This window comes from Phalacrocorax carbo, chromosome 2 (assembly GCF_963921805.1).
Source record: "Phalacrocorax carbo chromosome 2, bPhaCar2.1, whole genome shotgun sequence".
Classification (NCBI taxonomy): domain Eukaryota; kingdom Metazoa; phylum Chordata; class Aves; order Suliformes; family Phalacrocoracidae; genus Phalacrocorax; species Phalacrocorax carbo.
This window is the reverse complement of record NC_087514.1, coordinates 58,664,650-58,683,475: the sequence shown is the minus strand read 5'-3', so window position 1 is coordinate 58,683,475 and position 18,826 is coordinate 58,664,650. Positions and strand designations below refer to the sequence as shown.

At 41.8% G+C, this 18,826-nt stretch overlaps 1 protein-coding gene across 5 annotated transcripts in view; it reads right to left on the bottom strand.

The window, feature by feature from the left end:
• Positions 1-17,052, bottom strand: part of LDLRAD4 (low density lipoprotein receptor class A domain containing 4) — a 298,222-nt gene extending 281,170 nt beyond the window's left edge. For 3 of the 5 annotated variants that reach the window (XM_064443061.1, XM_064443063.1, XM_064443062.1), the window contains exon 1: positions 16,900-17,050. The gene's annotated coding sequence lies outside the window, so the exon portion shown is untranslated. Of the gene's footprint in view, positions 1-16,899 lie in introns of all 5 variants that reach the window. The other 2 variants (XM_064443065.1, XM_064443064.1) reach the window with 2 other exon arrangements.
• Positions 17,053-18,826: the final 1,774 nt, after the last annotated feature.

Here is an 18,826-nt window from a genome sequence, read left to right as displayed (position 1 = left end):
TGTCCCCCTTTGCACCTTTTAACGAAAATGAGAGCAACACTGGTGGCAAACAGGTGGCAAAGTTTGCCACTCTTCTGCCACCTTGGCAACGTTTGTGGTGCTAGCAGGATGACATAAACTCCAAATACCATACAGAGTCCAAAAGTGACGTACTCAAGAAGGCTACCTGAATACTCACAAAGTCAAATTTAGACCTGACACCCAGGAAACTCTTCCTAAGCTAAGATTCCCAAAGTTTGTGGAAATGGATGGAGAAATAGCCTGAACAGCAGTGAGGAGAAAACTAAATTTACAGTGAAGATCTAGAAGTCGTCTTAGTGGTTCTGGGTGGCAGACGGACCTCTACACCAACTAGTTTAATTAAATAATGTATGGCGCAAAAGCATGTAAAGTAAGACAAGAAATGGGAGTCTTGTTCCTTCCTTAAACATTTGAGATGGCACAAATCTAACAGCTGCTCATGCAAAGAGAAGAAAAAGAATAACTGGGTTTTTTGGTAAAATTATTACAAGCCTCTGCAACATTCACTTCACGTTGTTTTGGGTTTTTTTAAGTCCTTGCTCTAGTTCATACTGGATTTCAAATATTAATGAACTTTAGTTTCGAGTTTTCTATATGCTAGCTTCATTTTAAAGGTACCAGGTGAAGCAAAACACATTTTTAAGGCTAATTAATGTATTTATATGCATTATAAGCATGTCTGGGTTTTGCATTATCCATATTACTCTACCCCATTTATCAGTAACTTTCAATTATATGAGGTATTGTATTTGTACTACTTACCTCTTACAGGTTATCTAAAAATAAGATAAAAACATGAATAACATCCATAGCTTTTTTTCTTAATTTAACATTAATAGATAAAGCAATGTTTTCAGACAAGTATCATCATAAATAATTGCTCAATCATTATTATTAATTTAAAAAACAATGCAAAAAAAATACTTCATGGTCAGGTCTTTGCAGAACCATTTGACACTACAAAGGGAATACAGTGTTCATTGCATAGGCACAAAAACAGTGCAGAGGAGATTGCACAATGATACATGCCACTTTAATCAAACCCCAATTATTCTGAAGGTTTTACATTCTGACATAGTTTTGCTGAAAACAGACATACCTAATTACAACATGGCTTGTTTATCCAGCAGCTATGATGTTTTGACTATAAAAGTGACGTTCACAAAACAAATGCACCCTGTAGCATATAATTTACTTTGATACAAAAAACCTCGCACGAAAAAGAATTATGCTGTGTCAGCAATCAGACAGCTAAATGGAAATTAAAAAGGTGGCTATTTGCTTCAGCAGATCTAAATAGCAAGTATTTTAAAATAAAGTGAGTGCTTTTGATTCATCTACCATTTCTACTCGGTCAGATTTTAATGTGATAACTCGCTATAGGTTGTTCCACTACTAAAGTTAGACATTGTGTCCATCCTTAATTGTGTATTCAAGGTCTAGCCCCTGTTGAACACCACTGAAATAAGCCTATAACATGTTCAAGCTCCTGGAAGAAACTTTCAAGGTAAAAGTCAATGACACTCTTCTTTTTCACTTATTTTCTAAGCCTTTTAATTTAAGTAGCATAAAGATTATAACACAAAATAGTGCCAAACAGAAACCACTCAGCATGAAGCGTAAGGAATTTCCAAAGTCAAATATTTGTGCATGCCCCTTTCCCCTCCCCCCCCCATTCTAAACAACCAAATACAAAGACAAGATGCAAGCAACAGCATTCCAGAAATTACTCCAGGAAGATGCACCACCATCCTGCATCCCCTTTTTTCTGGTCAGTGTGTGTTACGAAGCTATCTTAGTATACATAAAGTAAATTGGAGAGGACAGTACCATTTTATGTTAATTACTTCAGCAGAAGTCAAGCTCATAATCTTCTTTTGTAATGCAGCACTTCTGCATAACTGGACAGGAACACTTAATGACAGGAAAATCATATATGCATTAACACATATGAAGTGCTGGAAGAAGGAAAATGCTTGGGTAATGGGAAGATGACTTGACATAGCCAGTACTATGCCCTTCAGAAGGAAAATCTCATTTGGTTTATTATTAGCCTCAATTCAAAGTGAAGAGTAACATAAAGTGGGTCCAAAACGATTAGGTTTCTGTGTAAGTCTTCTTCCATTTGTAGGAACCATTAAACTACATAGGATTAGCAGCAGGTGAACAAAACTGGGAAACTGGCAGTCAGAGATACAAAAAATACAAAATTAATGAGGATCTTGCACGGTATCTGTACGTGTAAGAAACGAAGAAAAGAAGATTAATATTGCTAGCAATCGAGTCAGACAAACCATATTCAATAGCTAAGACCAACCAGAGAGATAACCCATCTTCCATACAGTAATATATACTCTTACACGGTAAAACAAGTATGAAGAGGAATGAAGCAACAGAACAGAAAGAAGCATCAGAACAACAGAGTTTTAGTAATCTCCCTAATCAAGTTCCAAATTTCCAGTGGTAATGCAAAGAAAGTAAAGGAACTTGAAAAAAAAAACCCAAACCCAAAACAAATAAATGTTAACTCTAATACAAATAAAGCAAAGCTCCCAAACAAAGCAGTTTTCAGTGCTTGTCAGAAATACTCCTATGGATCTGTTTTCCATCAGAAAAATCAAATGCATCCAACCAGAAACATTTCTTGTAATGTATCCTTTTCATGACAATAATCATGAAATAAAAACTGAAACAGGCATTTTATAAGGTAGAAATTTTGCAGTATTTTGTAACATTACGACTTTTCATTCTAAATAATTTTTTATTTATCATACTAGACTACAGAAGAACACTTTGATCCAATAGAAATGTAATTTTTGTGGAAAAAATACTAAATTTTTTTTATTGTTTTAAACCAACCAAGTTTTGCTACAGTAAGCTTCCCAGCGAGATGTAAAATGTCTTTCTCAACAAAAGCTTATTCTGTGTTACTCTGACCCATCAAAGAGTTACCTCGGAGAGGACTTCTGTGTTTTTATAAGATGATGTGGAAAAGATTCTTTGATTTTGTTTTATTTAACAGTGGGCAGTAGCCCTATGGCAAAAGGAATGCAAATAAAAATACATAGGTCCTACCAGTGAAGAATTGCCAGCTGTTTCCCTTCTCAGAAAGTAAACCACAAGATTCTTTACTAATTATGCAGACAACACTTAGAAGAGAACATCTCAGGGAAATAAAACAGTGTTGATTACTTTAAACACATGCAACTGCTTCCAGCTACTCATGAGACGGTAACTCCCTCCCACTCACAGTAAGAGTTTGTGTCAACTTTGCTCTTTTCTGGCACTTATTCAGAATCCTGAGAACGAAGGTTGTCTTTTTTATACTTTTCTTCCACTTCACCTTTACTGCACTTCTGCCCAAACACAAGCAATTCAAAACATATGAAAAGAAGATCAAGTTTTGAAAATTAAGATCTAAATAACAAATTTATAGATTCAAGAGTATTTCTTCAGAAAAGCTTTAGTCCTATTACTGCAGGTTGGACATGATGAACTCCAGAAGGTCCCTTCTGACCTGAATTATTCTACAATTCTATTTGTATCATGAGAAGATGAAGCAAGAGTGAGTACAGTTCACTTCTTCAATCTCTGTTCTGCCTGGACAACTCTACACTCCTCCATGTAATTGTCCTGCTTTTACTTTCACCTACTTTTTCAGCTTAGAGCTGCTACTACGCCCACAAAAAATGTTTTACACCTGTAAGAAGGGAGGCCTCTAGTGTACAGCCAAGAAAAGTTTTTTTTGTGCCTTATTTAGGAACTCCATAGACTACTAATTTTTTCTTGAAGTTCACTAAGTATTTTTATCCATGTCCACTAATTTTTCAACAATGACTGTCGGCAGAATTTACCAAACTCAGCAGATAGCACTGTGTCGGCTCCAATCGTACAAACAGCTGTATTCAGAAAAAGCTGCAGTGGTCTGTCAATTCCCACTGAAATCAATGTGATGCTGCATGTAAACTCCCTTGCAGGATACGAATGAAGATTTACTGATGGACGTGATTGTATAGTGGCTTGTCTCAATACACATATGCATTTTTCCACATTAAATTCACCAGACTGCCTCAACACAGATTAATATAATCGCCATTAACATAAAACATTCTTTTCATCTAGATTTGCATTTCTCCTGTTGTTTTGCCCCCTTCTCAACTCAACTCTGACTCACAGACAGATTAGAAATCAGATCAGCCTAGAATTTGCGACACTGACTTAGCCTCTTTGGACTAAAAATAAACGGTAGATAGAGCGGCTGGGAAAAAAAAATATCGATGACAGTCAGTCCCGATGTGCTCTATTTTACCACAGTAAGAACAAGCAATATCTGAAGTTTACATGGCTTCTCTTCCCACAGTACATTTCCACCACAATTCCTGGAGCTCTGATTTTGCAGGGCCATCTGAGAATACAAATAGCTAGAATGCCTATGCTGAAGACTGTGAACCCCTTAATCTTGAATAAACATTTCTGTTAAAGCAACCAAGAGAAATAATCACCTGGTTTATTCCATGTAGCTGTGTAAAATGTTTACTGTGACAATTCCAGCTCTGATTGCTGCAGGAGGAAATCCTCACACAGCTCTGTACGCTAAAATAATACCCTAAAGTAGTAGCAGCATGATTGGATTTCTACATGCATCTGAGGTCACCCAGGTCTTGTGTCTAGTCTGTTTATCCCTCTGCCACCCAGACACCTGCACTGCATGGGCTCCCTGCACAGGAAGGCTGGAGTGATCTCTTAACAATGTGCTCACTCGAAATTTGGGAGTGCAACATCCTGTAGTAGATAAATAGATCAAACCCATCAAGCCACAAACTTCCTGACATTCTCCAGAACGGACAGGTTTTTTTTCTCCAGAGCACAGAGATTTTGGTATTAATTTGAACAGGGAGGAAAGCTGGAGTCTGCTACGCAGAAACATCTAATCAAATAAATACGTCATTAAGCTAACTAGCTACAGGATTGTCTAGCAGATGGATGACATCTTGGTTGCTAGTGGAACACTTTTCTATAGCCTTGTTTGAGGCAGACACATATGGCTCTCCCAAGCATTGATGCAAGCTCCCAGATGGACTAGATCATTGCTGACACCTTATTATAAACCCTAGAGATGAAAGAAGGGAGCAAAATTTTTGAATCACAACACAGGACTCTGAAATATTCAGACTTCCTAAAAATCAAATTTACAACGGAATATCTTTACTTCTTTCTGTAGAAAGAAGCTACCCCCAACCAGAAACAGAAAATAGGGGAAAATGCTATACTGAGGATGATTAGAAGAGCCTTGAGGAAATTTAAAGCCTGGAAGATCCTTAATGCAAATGTATATCATAACTACATATATGAAGTTACAACTATTACAGCTCTGAGGATGCAAAAAATTATCTGCTGTGCAGCTGTTACTGACACCAAAGAGCTTCCATCTGGAATTTCTTGATTGGGGTGGAAGGGGAAAGGAAAGAGGAGGAAGCCATTTAGACATTACAGATGCATGACGTCTCTGAAATGTCTATATCCTACAGGACTTTAGGGGAAAAAAAAAGAGAGAGAGAAAAGTCTAGCTACAGGAACAAGAAAACCAGCAGAAATATGTGGGAGACAACAGAACCAGTTGCCTACAGCATTTGGGTTTTGGTAGGTGTCAGAGACACCTGACAACATCTCAAGCACATGAGGGGACTATGGCATATTTTACAGTCAAGGTCAAAACCAGGAAAAAAAATATTCATTTGACATTTTTAGACTGTGAAAAAGACTATCCTTAGCATCCAGTAAGAATTTTACTCTTCTCCTTCACCCAAGTGTAAGACTCATGATATTAGGAAAATGACTTACTACATATTTTCTCTTGCCTCTATCTACTACACCATGTAAACCAGGAAAGTTAGATCTTTGAGACTATAATAATTCTGTAACAAAACTTCTCAATTTCAAAAACAAATCAACTCCCAGGAATATGTTTGGAATTCTGTACATCGATGAGCCAGGGAGATGCTTAAGCTGCTAAACTCTATCTGCCTCTACTGCAGTGGCCATAAACTTAACAAGTATGCAAATGTCTTAGAAGCATCAGCTAAATGGACACAACTAATATATCATAACTCATTTGTCCCTTCATTTTCTAAAGGGAGTGCTTTCCGTATCTTCAACCATATAGTCATTGCAATGTACTGAAATCAATATTGGTCCCAAGTTTTCATTCACAGCTTTTAATGTGGTGCCTCTTCTGTTCTCGGCTAATTGAAAATTCACAAGGTTTTTCTTATAAGGAGAGTACAACAACCCTTGAATCATCTTATAAAACAGAATGTTTATTAATGAAGAGACAAGGGTGTCCTTTTCCTCTTTAGAGAAATAATACAATCTCTACCTCCATCACATCACGGACCTCAACAGGAATGTCCAGGAGAAGTCTCAATTTGGTAAGGGTCACTTACGAAAGGGCATAGGTAGAACAGATTTTGCAGCTATATACCTGCATCTGCAGCTACTTCAACTGGACAGTTCCTCTTCTCTGCAATACAACTGTCGCTCTGGGAGACAAGTTCAGCTGGACAAAAACATTAAAAAAGATGACAGCTATCTCCCTTCTTTCTCAGAACCCTGAAGAATATATGCTTCATGGTTTATTTTAGGCTCTCAGAATACAAAAACTTCAGGATATTCTTTCATTTATGTAAGTCATCCTATGCAAGACATAGGGAAGTGCAACTTGCAAACCTCTGTAATCAGGGCTGACATGACAAAGGGTAAATTGAAGCCTTGAGGCAACAGAGGCTTTGGTTCTCCTGAGGTACTCTTTCAGATGAACTCTGGATTGAAAAGAAAGGGGAAGAGAGATATTAATTGGCATCCCCTTTTGGGATGAACATGAAACACATGAAACACAGCTTGGGCTAGAACTAGCCAGTTTCTGGGCTGCAAGACCTTTTCCAGGAGTCTTAATTTGTCTCAAAGCAGAAAAATGCCAGAAAATCTCCTAATTTCCTACCAGCTGAAGACTTCAGTTTTACAACTGTGAAACAGGTATCTTTTTTTTTCTTAGTTTTACTCTTTAGAGGACTGACAGTTTCAATATGTAGATACAAACGATCACTGCAGGTCCCCAAATCTGAGGTGGACCCACAGGGATTTCCTCAGTCCTTGACTTTGCAGCAGACTTCTCACGCAGGCTGTCCAAGAAAACCACGTGTTCCTGGAAACACAGCATCCCTGGTCGAAAAGCAGGATCCTTGGCAGTTTAGCTTCATGCTGAGGACCCTGAAAACACTAGGTCTCTAGCCAAAACACAGTTTACCAGGAATCAAAGGGAGGTAAGTGTCTTTTTTTGACTTCGGTGAAAGTCTGTCAAATCTAAAACATTTGCAATGAAACATATTAAGTCCAACAAACTCCCATTTTCTGACTAAATTACGTTCACTTGAAAGTTTGCAATTAGCTCCATCTAAGATGCCTCTTAATAGTAGCATCATGAAAACTGATCAATAACAAGCGACACAGTGGAAAGCTGAGATAAATCAAGTACAGTATAAAAAGCTGAAGTTAAAGCATGGTAAACATCTATGTCAAGAGGCTCTCATTCACACACAGATGGTTTTAGATCACTGCAATTTAACTTATGTTCTAAATTATGTTCTCCTTTAGATGTAAAATGACCTTTGATTGATTCAAACTAAATATATAAGGCTGTTCTATATTCAACACAGCATTCACACACAAGTTTAACATACTTTAACATACACATCTTGACTCGACACTTCCAAGTGGTTTGCTTTGGTGTCTCCATGTAGACATGATTAAAGGCTTTCATCTCCAACCTCTAACAATACCCAGAGGAAAAGAGGGAATGGGAAAAGGCAGAGCCTGTTGCTGGTTGCATATTCAACTGAAGCGAGAACTCATCGTTTCAAGAGACACTTTCAGAATATCTTACACATCGAACTCCCACTCTACAGCCAATAGAGGCCCTCTTTTTCCTCTCTGTATTTCTTTTAATTCCTCTTGGTTTGCTATGCTTTTAGGTAATTTCAAACAAAATTAAAAAGAAACATGAACCAAACGCTTCTTAATTCACTATTGCGCATTATCAGCACTAACACACTCTGTGGTATTTCTTGAAATTTACATACTTGCCCAGCCACCACCTGTGAAAAAAGGAGACAGATCTGCATAGATTATTGGAGCTTTCAGTAGAAACTTTACATTATTCCAGTCGTTTTCATCAAAAGGCTGTAAAAAGAGCATTAGAACAGAACAGTGATTTTCACCTACAGCTGTGAGTTAGAATCCTCATCTCTGTACCCGCTGCAGGTGACTTCATCTTGCAACTAGAGATGTTTATCTCCCTAATCCTTGACACATTACTCCCTACATTAAAAAGTGATACCACCATTGTTATCAATCTAATACGGCACTGTAAGAATAAAGATATTTGTAAAATGCTTTGATAAGAAAGCTTTGCCATAAGGTGCTAAGTAGAACAGGACAGATAAAGCACACATTTGACAAACACTGGCAGTATTTCTGTTCATCAACAGATGGTAGCTTTTTAAAAATCTTTTTATTATTATAAGCTATGTGAAAGTAGGCACCAAACAGTACCTGTACTCAACATAATGCAAGCTGCTTTGATTGGATAGATAGATCACGTGTTAGGCTTCCCCATTAACTAAGGATAACACTCAATTTAAGACATTTTATATGAAAATTGAGTACTTGCAAAAAGTTAACCTCAAATGTGCTGTTTCTAAAAACATATAAGGAAAGTTATTAAAACAGTAAGAGGAATGTGAAAGGGTCACAAACGCAGAAAACATCCGTGTTGGAAATATTCATAGAACACCCTTCTTCTCCATTTCTACTACCCATACAACTCTGGTGAGGAATTACAGTCAACACAAACCTTATGCAAAACAAAACACCTACACATGAACTTCACTGGCCAAGAGAGGCCAATAGTCAGCACAAGTGAGGCTTTTATATGACCAGGTACAATCTTTAATTTAGGAGTACTGTATCTTACCTGCACATATTTTTACAAATGTTCAGTTTCATTTTGCTTAACACTAGTTAAGCAAACCTACAAAACCAGTTATCCATTAAGGTGAAATTATAAGAAAAGAATGCACACTAATTTGGTGTTTCACAGAAGGCACCAGTTCAACAGCTATGGAGATTAAGTTAGGTTATTTATAAGCGTTCTTTACATCTTCTCTCCCACACCTTCTGCTATGCTCCTCAACTCTGACCCATTGGGCAGAAGCCAGGCAACTCAATTTTGTCTTGTGAAAATCCCAAGCACCCATGGCAAACATCCAGTTGAAATTCTATATAATACAGGCCAAAATACCCTCTACAAATGAGCATCACTAGACTCAACAACTAATGGTTAAGCAAAAGCAGAAAATGAAGCAATACCTTTTACACCAATAGTTTAAGAAACACTGCTCGATTTAGGCGAGTACCTATAGTACATCCCTACTAGATACAGGACTAACAAATTCATATTAGTTCTTGCTTCATGTGTCATTAACACCTAATGGAATGTTTAAAGGTGTTTACAAGTCCGAAGTAATAATGGATCACTCTTAATTAATACACAGTAAAAATTTCATTGAAGTCTCAGTGGAAGAAGAAGGTTGTTAAAGAGATTGCTTCATATCTCAGTCACAGACTGCCCCCTCCTTTCCCTCTATGATATGAAGAACAAGTAGGTTACAGGTGTGAGAAACCAAAATAATAGGCCTAGCGAGACAACATAAAAAGGTAAATAAAGAATCGCACATTTTCATACATATATACATTCCATACATACAGACTGGGGAATGAGAGGCTGGAGACCAGCTCTGCAGGGAGGGGCCTGGGGGTTCTGGTCGACAGCAAGTTGAACATGAGCCAACTGTGTGCCCTGGCAGCCAGGAGGGCCAACCGAGTCCTGGGGTGCATCAAGCAATGTATTGCAGCCAGTCGAGGGAGGTGATTGTCCCTCTCCGCTCTGCGCTGGTGTGGCCTCATCTCAAGTACTGTGTGCAGTGTTGGGCACCACAGTACGTTAAGGATCTAAAGCAACTAGAGAGTGTCCAGAGGAGGGCCATGAGGTTGGTGAAGGGTTTAGAGGAGAAAACATAAGGAGTGGCTAAAGTCACTTGGTTTGTTCAGCCTAGAGAAGAGGAGACTGAGGGCAGACCTCATTGCAGTCTGCAGCTTCCTCACAAGGGGAGGAGGAGGGGCAGGTGCTGGTCTCTTCTCTCTGGTGACCAGTGTCAGGACCTGAGGGAATGGCAGGAAGATGTGCCAGGGGAGGTTTAGGTTGGGTATTAGGAAAAGGTTCTTCACGCACAGGGTGGGGGAGCACTGGAACAGGCTCCCCAGGGAGGCAGTCACAGCACCAGGCCTGATGCTATTCAAGAAGCACTTGGACAACGTCCTCAGAGACACAGTGTGAATTTTGGGGTTGTCCTACACAGGGACAGGAGTTGGACTTGATGATCCTTGTGGGTCCCTTCCAACTCAGGACATTCTGTGATTCTACGATTTTTCTTCCAATAACCTTTGAAATCAAGAAGAGTGGAAGCTGTGTTTAAGAAAGAATACTGTTTGAAGATGCCTGCAAGTTCTGGATGCTGAAAATTAAAAAAAAAGCACAAAGACAAGCCTTATACTGGCATATGCTAGATAACACTAGGCAGATGAGTCAACTCTTTATTTTAGAATTCTGAGTAAAAATCAGGGTTTAACCAGAAGAAAACACTGTTTTCCAGTCTTTTCTCAATGTGGGAGAGATTCTAGATTTTACTTTATTAAGCATTAACATTCATTCTACCAGAAACTCTAACAGAATTTTGTACTGTCCTCTAACTTCACCACTTAAACACATTGAGTGGTCAAAGTTTATGATAGAATCATTTAAACTTCAAGATACTTATCACACAAACATCCAAAAAAGCACATCTTCCCTAAAAGCCAGTACATCTTTTACAGCCAATTTCAGCATACAGGAACAAAATGAAATACTGAATACAGGAAGAAAGAAAATCTCCAAACTCATCTTTTACAGGCAATAGCAAGTTCAATATTGTGACTATGTTTTTTCAGAAGCAGATTTATTATCAGTATTCAACAAAAAGACTACCAGGATGTTTAGCATGGAAGAAATCAAGAGCACTAGGAGATGGAAACACAATGGAATTCCTACAGACACTTCATCAACCCACTCCATTCTCATGTGCAGCATTTGAGCAGCATCTCTTTAGGAGGTATTGTCCTGCCCTTTAGAACTAATCCTAAACACATGCGGGTTTAAAAATGAAGGTACAATGTCCACCACTCTCACCGCTTGCTTCCCCTGTCCAATAGACAGCTAGGAGTCAGTGTCAACACAGATAAAACTATGCAAAGATCCACACACAGCTGTCAAAATACACTTGTCATTTTTTCCGCTGCAACCAGCATTGAAGTCCAATGACTACCGTATTTTCATTTATCATCTTATCTTAGTGGAACCAAACAAAACGAAACACGAGCATCTGGATTATAATTCAGTCCTACCCAAAAGTACACATTAAGTAGGTGCCACTATTCTACTGTGTAAAATTTCTCATAACAGGAATAGTTCTCCAAAACTGTAATACACAACTGAAATTTATACTGAAAAGCAAGTTAACAAGCACACACATTTCCAAATTCGGCCATGTGCAAAAAACTCCTATTATAATTATTTTGGGTAAAAAAAAATGTTTCCAGTCATGCCTACCAACCAAATGTCTATTTATAAATTTGCCTATATAGGACAAATGATTTTTTGGCTGGGTAGGGGAGAGGCTAAAGCCTGGGAAAAATGCTGAAAATGTTCATTCTTCAAATGTCAGAAATAATGTTCAGTTCACAATATAATTAAGTTTGCTTAAGCAGTTTCAACCTGTAAGACTAAACATTTGATTCAACACAAAACTATATGTTCTGTTTCTAATGGCACTCTAATGGAAAAATGCCTCAGCTTGGCATATGACTGATTTTTTTTTTAAGAGTTACCTAGCCATCAGAGAGTCTATTACACCTGCAATTCTACTTAACATGTAACAAAACCTAAGCACAGTGGCATCAGGCAGAGCCACAGGTTTATGCTGAGCATAAGTGTTCTAGCAGCAGTAGTTTATTTATCACCGCCATGTAACTTGTAACAGCCTTTCTGTGTGGAAGCTGGCAATCATTGACTTCCATTGTCCCCTAAATTGTCTAACAACATTTTCAGATGCTTTTCAGTTTTAGCAGATAATAGAACATAAAAATCACTATCATTTCCCATCCTCTTCTGGTCCTCTCCTCAAAAACTAACCCCCTAACTCATAAATTACTTTCGTAATAAAACTACATTCCTACAAGAACACAGCTACCTCAATTTGGAGCATCCAGACTCCTGCGCCCAATGAGTTTTCAAAATGCAGTGGCAAGGATTTCTGATCAGTTTCTCTGCAAAATGCAGACATTAAAAATAAATTATGGGTGTGGATGCACCGCCTTCCCAGCCCCTCTCCCCACCGCACGCGCTTCCACCCCCACCTTCTTTGCTGGTTTTCAGGCAGATTTCTGCCAGACATTCGGCATCCTCATTAAGTGCTGTCTGGCAACCTGCCTAAGTTTCAGTGGGTTCTGGGAATGCCAATATATTAACCAGAGGACTTTTTGCATATCCTAGAGAGATTTTATTCTAGAAAAAGTCAACGATTTGGCACAAAGAAAACTTACGTCAAATCTAGGAAAGCTCTCCATTGGCAATAAGAAGAGAAACTGCATATAGATTCTTCTTAATTTCTGTCCCCTATCTGAACGAAAACTTTTATGTAGAGCAAGATCATCCAAACACAGTTTAAAAGGTCAGAGTGCTGTCTGTAGTAGGATTTTAGAGAAAAGAAACGCAGATCTGAACAACACAGACACAGCACAACATCAAGAAAATGATTCATTTTCATTCCCTTGTCTCTTGTGACCAAAATAATCTTAATCAGGAAGATTAAATTTACCCATTATTATGCTGAGGGATAATGAATGGTGATATGGGTACTTGCAAATTTCCATTGCTTAACTAAACAATAAGAAAAAGCATTTAGTAAAATGCATCTACATTTAGCATATTCCAAATATGCTAAATCAAGGCATACGCTACTGAAATGCATATATTAAATAAATATAGATGATGAATACAGAGACATTTTGCCAGCATGAAGTACAGAACACACTGTAATGTTGTGATCACTCTTATTCACCTGCAAGCATTTTCTACTGCAGTCCCCTTCCAGTTACCATTACTCAACTGACAGTCTCAGAAGAAAGCAAATAAAACCCTCTCTCTAAAATAAGGAACTTAAACTTCTCTTTCAAATACGAGGTTCAGAAGAACACAATGGAAAAGAAGGTCAATAGTTTTCTTCACTGGAATATTCTGCCTGTGAAGCACACAGAAAAAGTTAAAGTACACTGGACAAACGTGTCAGCATTTCATTCTGAGACGGTTTCTGCAGACTTATATACCTAGTGAATTCCATGCATTTCAACCAGTTATTCAAGTAATCTCTTATCATTTAGATATTGCTATCCATTATTACTAGAAATTGCTTCAAACTGACGTTTACATCAAACTCATGATCTTGGTTTGTGCAAAAAATTGCTGACTTCCTGACAGCGGCTCCAAAATGTCACGATCCCTTCACGATGACCAATTAGCACCAGAGATTTAACAAGACTCAATTAAGATCAATTCAGTTTAAATGTTTTCGTGTACATAATAAGTCTGGCAAAAATAAGATTATGTTTGGTGGGAAAGAAATTTTTAGCTATCTAGGCTGCCTTTGCTTAGATATCAACCTTCTAGGCAAGACGGCTATTCTTAAAAATAGCTGTCAACTGAGAAAAGAGAATGTATATGTATGAATCACTTCACTACAGGGTTGGATTCCCAGCAACTGATGCACCACTGTTCTGGCATCAGTGCCTTTAACGAGCAGCTGATACTAGCTTGGTGCCATTGAAGAATTTCACGGTTACCACAGAACCAATCTGCAGAAAAATTCATCTCTCAACTCCTAGAAGTATTTGTATTCCGCAACTGGCAATTCACTTGCAAGGAGCTGTTTTAAGCTATTAGAAACTCCAGACAGAAAAAAAAACTTTTCTAAGACCACTCACAAGTTAAATGCAACAACCATTCCTGCCGATGCAAGAGTTGGTGGGCAGGCACGCTCTTTTTAACACTTAATTTCTCTTAGAGATTATACAGAATTTAACTACTTTTAAGATACCTTTCTATTATTTCAATAATCTTTTACCTCTTTTTGACATGTAACATCCTGAAAGTATTCCAAATTATTTTAGACAGCGTCACTTAAACACAACCAGTTCTTGGTGAAGGGCAGCAGCCACTGGACAGAGTACTGTCGGGCAGCTGTGAAAAAGAGAACTAAATTTTGGTCAAGAGAATCAGAGCCAAAAATTCCCCTCCCCAAAGATATGGTACCTTCACTGCACAGAAAACCAACAACTCATCTTTTTAACTCACCTTCAAAGCCCTATGCAGAGAAAACAGCATTTTATCTACTGAAAAATAACAACGGGACAGGTTGATTCTAAATTCTTCGGTTAAGTTGCAGTTCCATAGTTTTAATCTTACCAAACTTAATACTTAACTGCCTCAATCTTGAATCCAAATTTCCTTCTACTTCCACAAGTTTTCTTGTCACAAGTCTAAGATGCTGAGGACTGCATTCAAGCTTCATCAGTCAAATGCTGCAGAGTGCCTATAATGTTTCAATTAACATAAACCAATGGTCTGAAATATATTGTGTCACATTGTTAACTCATTCTGCGTTGTACATTTATCATCGTTTAGGCCCACATATGGATCTGAATTTGCTGCAGAATACTGATATACCTTATGTGTATGCAGCAATGATCTTCACACACCTAAGAGTCAGAATTAAATATCCTGCTATAAACACAGAATATATAAAAAGATATTTTTTTACTTCCACACATAACTGCGTATAGTTGGTGCATTCCAATTTAAGTTCACCTCACACTGGTCGCTTTATGTATCACAGTAACTTAATATCTGGTGCTAAAACACCCGAACAGATATAGATGTTCAGAGTACCATCACTATTTCAGCTAACATGGACAGGGGATGTTGCTTAGACTGCTTCCCACCAGTGCACTGGTTTTCCAGCAAAACTTCCCCTTTTATTTACAGCCATGAAGCCACAATATTTATATTCTCATTAGTGGAACCATACACGTGTGCACCACACGCACAGTTATTCAACTCTACTCAACAGCACACGGTATGTTATTTAAACAACTCTGGCTCCTTGCAAAGAGTAGATTTCCCAAAACATTACCCTAGAAATGAAATTGGAAGGCAGAATAAAAGTTTTGTCTAGCCAACATACTTGGGGATTGAAGGACGAAAACGAAGAGACGCTTTCCAGAATGGAACATTACTGTACTTACGCAGCATCTATGCTCTTACCTCATCTATGCCTACCAGTAATTGCCCCTCGGGCCTTCTTACCGGCAAAAACTCTCCTCTTTTTGGCTAGCCTCAGATGTACAATGCTGCATACATTTAATTCCTCGTGTTATGTGGTGCACCTTTCCAGTCCACAAACATTTGAAAGCAGGAGTTTTTTGTTTCTAAGAACAGACAAACCTTGTAAGAGTTTTATTTCCTAACAAGAAGATCAAGATCAATAAACTTGTGTAACACCAGGCAGTATTTCTAGTGCCATATAAAATTATTCACCAAATTTCTGTTCTCTTTCACAACCATCATTCGCTACTCAAAGGAGGTTCTGAACAATAAAGCAAAAAGTCCCACTAAAACCTTTATTGTTCTAGGTGTTCAGTTAAGATCTCCTAACAAAATAGAAGTTACTTTTGCACTTTGCCTATTCCCTGTTTATCCTTTAACAAACTTAGACCTACAGAAAACGGTGCATCTGTCTCTTCAGCAGGCATCAAACTGTAGCCTACGCCTAACGGCCTCCCCATCGACGGGATGGGAAACCTGGCACACCGGTCAGAGATTCGGGATGCGCGTATTCAATGCAAACAACGCAGCCGGGCGTCAGATACAGGCAGGCGAAGCTACGGTTCTGCTAATAAACTTTTTTTTTTTTTTTTTTTTTTTTAAAGAAAAACCCCCAGGCCCTTCGTTAACCGGGGGTGGCCCTCGCCGAGCCCGGCCGCCGGGCGGCACAAGTTGGAGCCGGGCGCCCGCCGCTGCCCGGCCGCCCCCGCCAGGCTCCCTCCGCGGGGCTGGGCAGGACACCGAAACCGGGCTGTTCCGCCCGTCCTGCCCACCGGGCCGCACCGCACCGGCCCCGAGGCGCGGCACGGCGAGGCGAGCCTCCGGGGGCGGCTGGAAGCACGTACTCCCGAGCAGCCGGGGAGGACGTGCCGCACGCCCCGCGTTCTCCGGCGCCCTGCCCGCCGCGGCGGCTCCCCAGCCCCGCTCCGGGGGTCTCCCCTCCGCGCCGACGGTCCGGGTTCTCCCCCGGTCTGGCGGAGCAGCCGGCGGGCGGGCGGCGGGGCTCCCCGGCCGCCTCCCACACACACACACCCCGCTAACGGCGCTACCTGTCACGGCCGCCCCTCAGGCGCCGCCTGCCGCGGCACCTGAGGCGCCGAGGGACGCGCTCCGCCCGGCCCGGGGACACCCCCCAGGGGAGTCCCCCGGCCGCCGCCGCCACCCCGTCCCCTCACTCGCTCCCAGACCTTCCACTCGCGCCCTCCCCCCCCCACACTTTTCCCGGCACTTTCCTCCACGGCGACCCCCCCCCCGGCCGCGCCGCGGCGGGCAGCCGGCCGCACGGCACTCACCTCCCCCCGGCCCCCGCCGCTCGCGCCCGCGGCGGGCCGGCCTCCTCCGGAGCGGACGGGGCGCCTCGCCGCCTCCCCCTGCCTGTCTCCGGCAGCCGCTCTCCCTGCTCCGAGGCTGTGCCTGCCTCCAACTCATCCCCAGCCTCCCAGCCTCTCCTCCTCCTCCTCCCCTCCTCCTCCTCCTCCTCCTCCTCCTCCCCCCGCCCTGCCCGCTCCGCTGGCTGCCGCCTGTCTGCAGCGAGTCTGGCTCTGGCGGACGGGCGCGGGGGCCGCCGCCGCCGGCGGGGGGGGGGGGGGGGGGGGGGGGGGGGGGGGGGGAGGGGCGCGGCGCTCCCTCCCCTCCGCGCTGCCGCCGGCGCCGCAGCCCACACTGACACCTGCCGGGCGGATGCGGGGCCGCCGCCACCGGCGCCGCCACCGGCACCGGGACCGCCGCCGGCGCCGGGACCCCGCCAGCGACGGCGGGGAAAGGCCCGCTTCTCCTGTGCTGCTGCGGCGGGACCCAGCGAAGCCCCGCGGGCGGCGACAGAGGCACGGGGGAAAGGCGAAACGCGCCGGGAAGCCGCAGACGCCGGAGCCCCCCACCCCCGGCCCGGGGAGCGGGCCCCACGCGGAGCAGCCCCGCCGCGCAGGCGGGGAAGCGGGCACCCGCCGGCCCGGAGGCGGCCGCTGCTCCCGCCCCTTTGTCGGGGACGGGATGGGCCGGGGCGGGGGGAAGCAAAAAGAAGAGTACACTTTGTCCCACGCAGAATGAGAAATTTTCTGAGATTTCAAAAAATGTTGCAAGACAGGAAAACCCAGTTCTAGTCACGGCCCAGCAGGCATGAACCCAAGGCAGGCTTCTGCCCTGCCTGTGTTTACTTGCAGACGCTGGCCATTGCTGATTCAGTAACAGTCCCACGTGAAGCCGTCAAGCTCTCGTGCCCCATCACTCTCCCATCTCTCTGCAAATAGCCTTTGGGATGCACGGCTGCAATATGGACCAGCAAGTTCACCAGCCACCTTATTCTCAGCTATGCCCAAGCCATCTGAAAAAAACTGTAACACCTGGAAGTTGTGATCCCACGTTTAAATGTAAAAATATTTACAAACACCATTCCCACAGAAAAAAAAAATATCCCCTATTTCTATTAATTTAGATCATCAGTCCTCACTCCCACTCTGAAGAGTCCTCCCTTCCCAGTTGTACCCGTGACCCTAAGAATGAACAGAAGAAATCGCAGGGAGTAGGCAACACGGTGAATTGTAAAGGTTGCTAACTCCAAGCATGTGCACTTTCCACTCAAATGTGCTTCCCTTCTTCCCTCACCTCTCCCTAACTGCAAGTTGGAAGGAAGATGCAAGTCTGCCTCACGGAGCTGGGAATCTGCCCACTCAGAGTTAAGAGCACCAAGTTATGAAGATCGTGGAGGTGATGGCCTGTGGTTTGTGCCACGGGTCGGGTCACTGGATGCAGTGGGAGACGGGGAACCGGTAGAACAGTTCCAAAACAGAGTCAGATCAGCAGTGAAAGATTATTTTAGCAAATATATTTTGGATTAAGCCAGAAGGAGCCAAAGGAACATCAAACAACATAGGAAAGAAGAGCTTCCAAGCAATCTGAATGGTATATTGGGGCTACTTGTGCTGAAAGTCGCAAAAAAAGTCATCAAAAGGTCACGGGGCGAAAAATCACCATAATCAACTATTTATAATCCATAAATTTGTATTTATAATTTATTTATAATCTGACAAATTGGGAGAACCTTGATTTCAAGTTTGCTCTATAATTAGCCATCAAGAGTCAAGTGCTCCATTTCCGAGAGTGCCCCAGTAATCTGTATATGCTTCATAACAAACGAGTTGGACATGCTTCAGCCGTGTTCCCTTCAATGACTTCTCAAGGAAAACAAGAAGTCTTTCGCTTCTGTCAGAGATTCTTGCCATG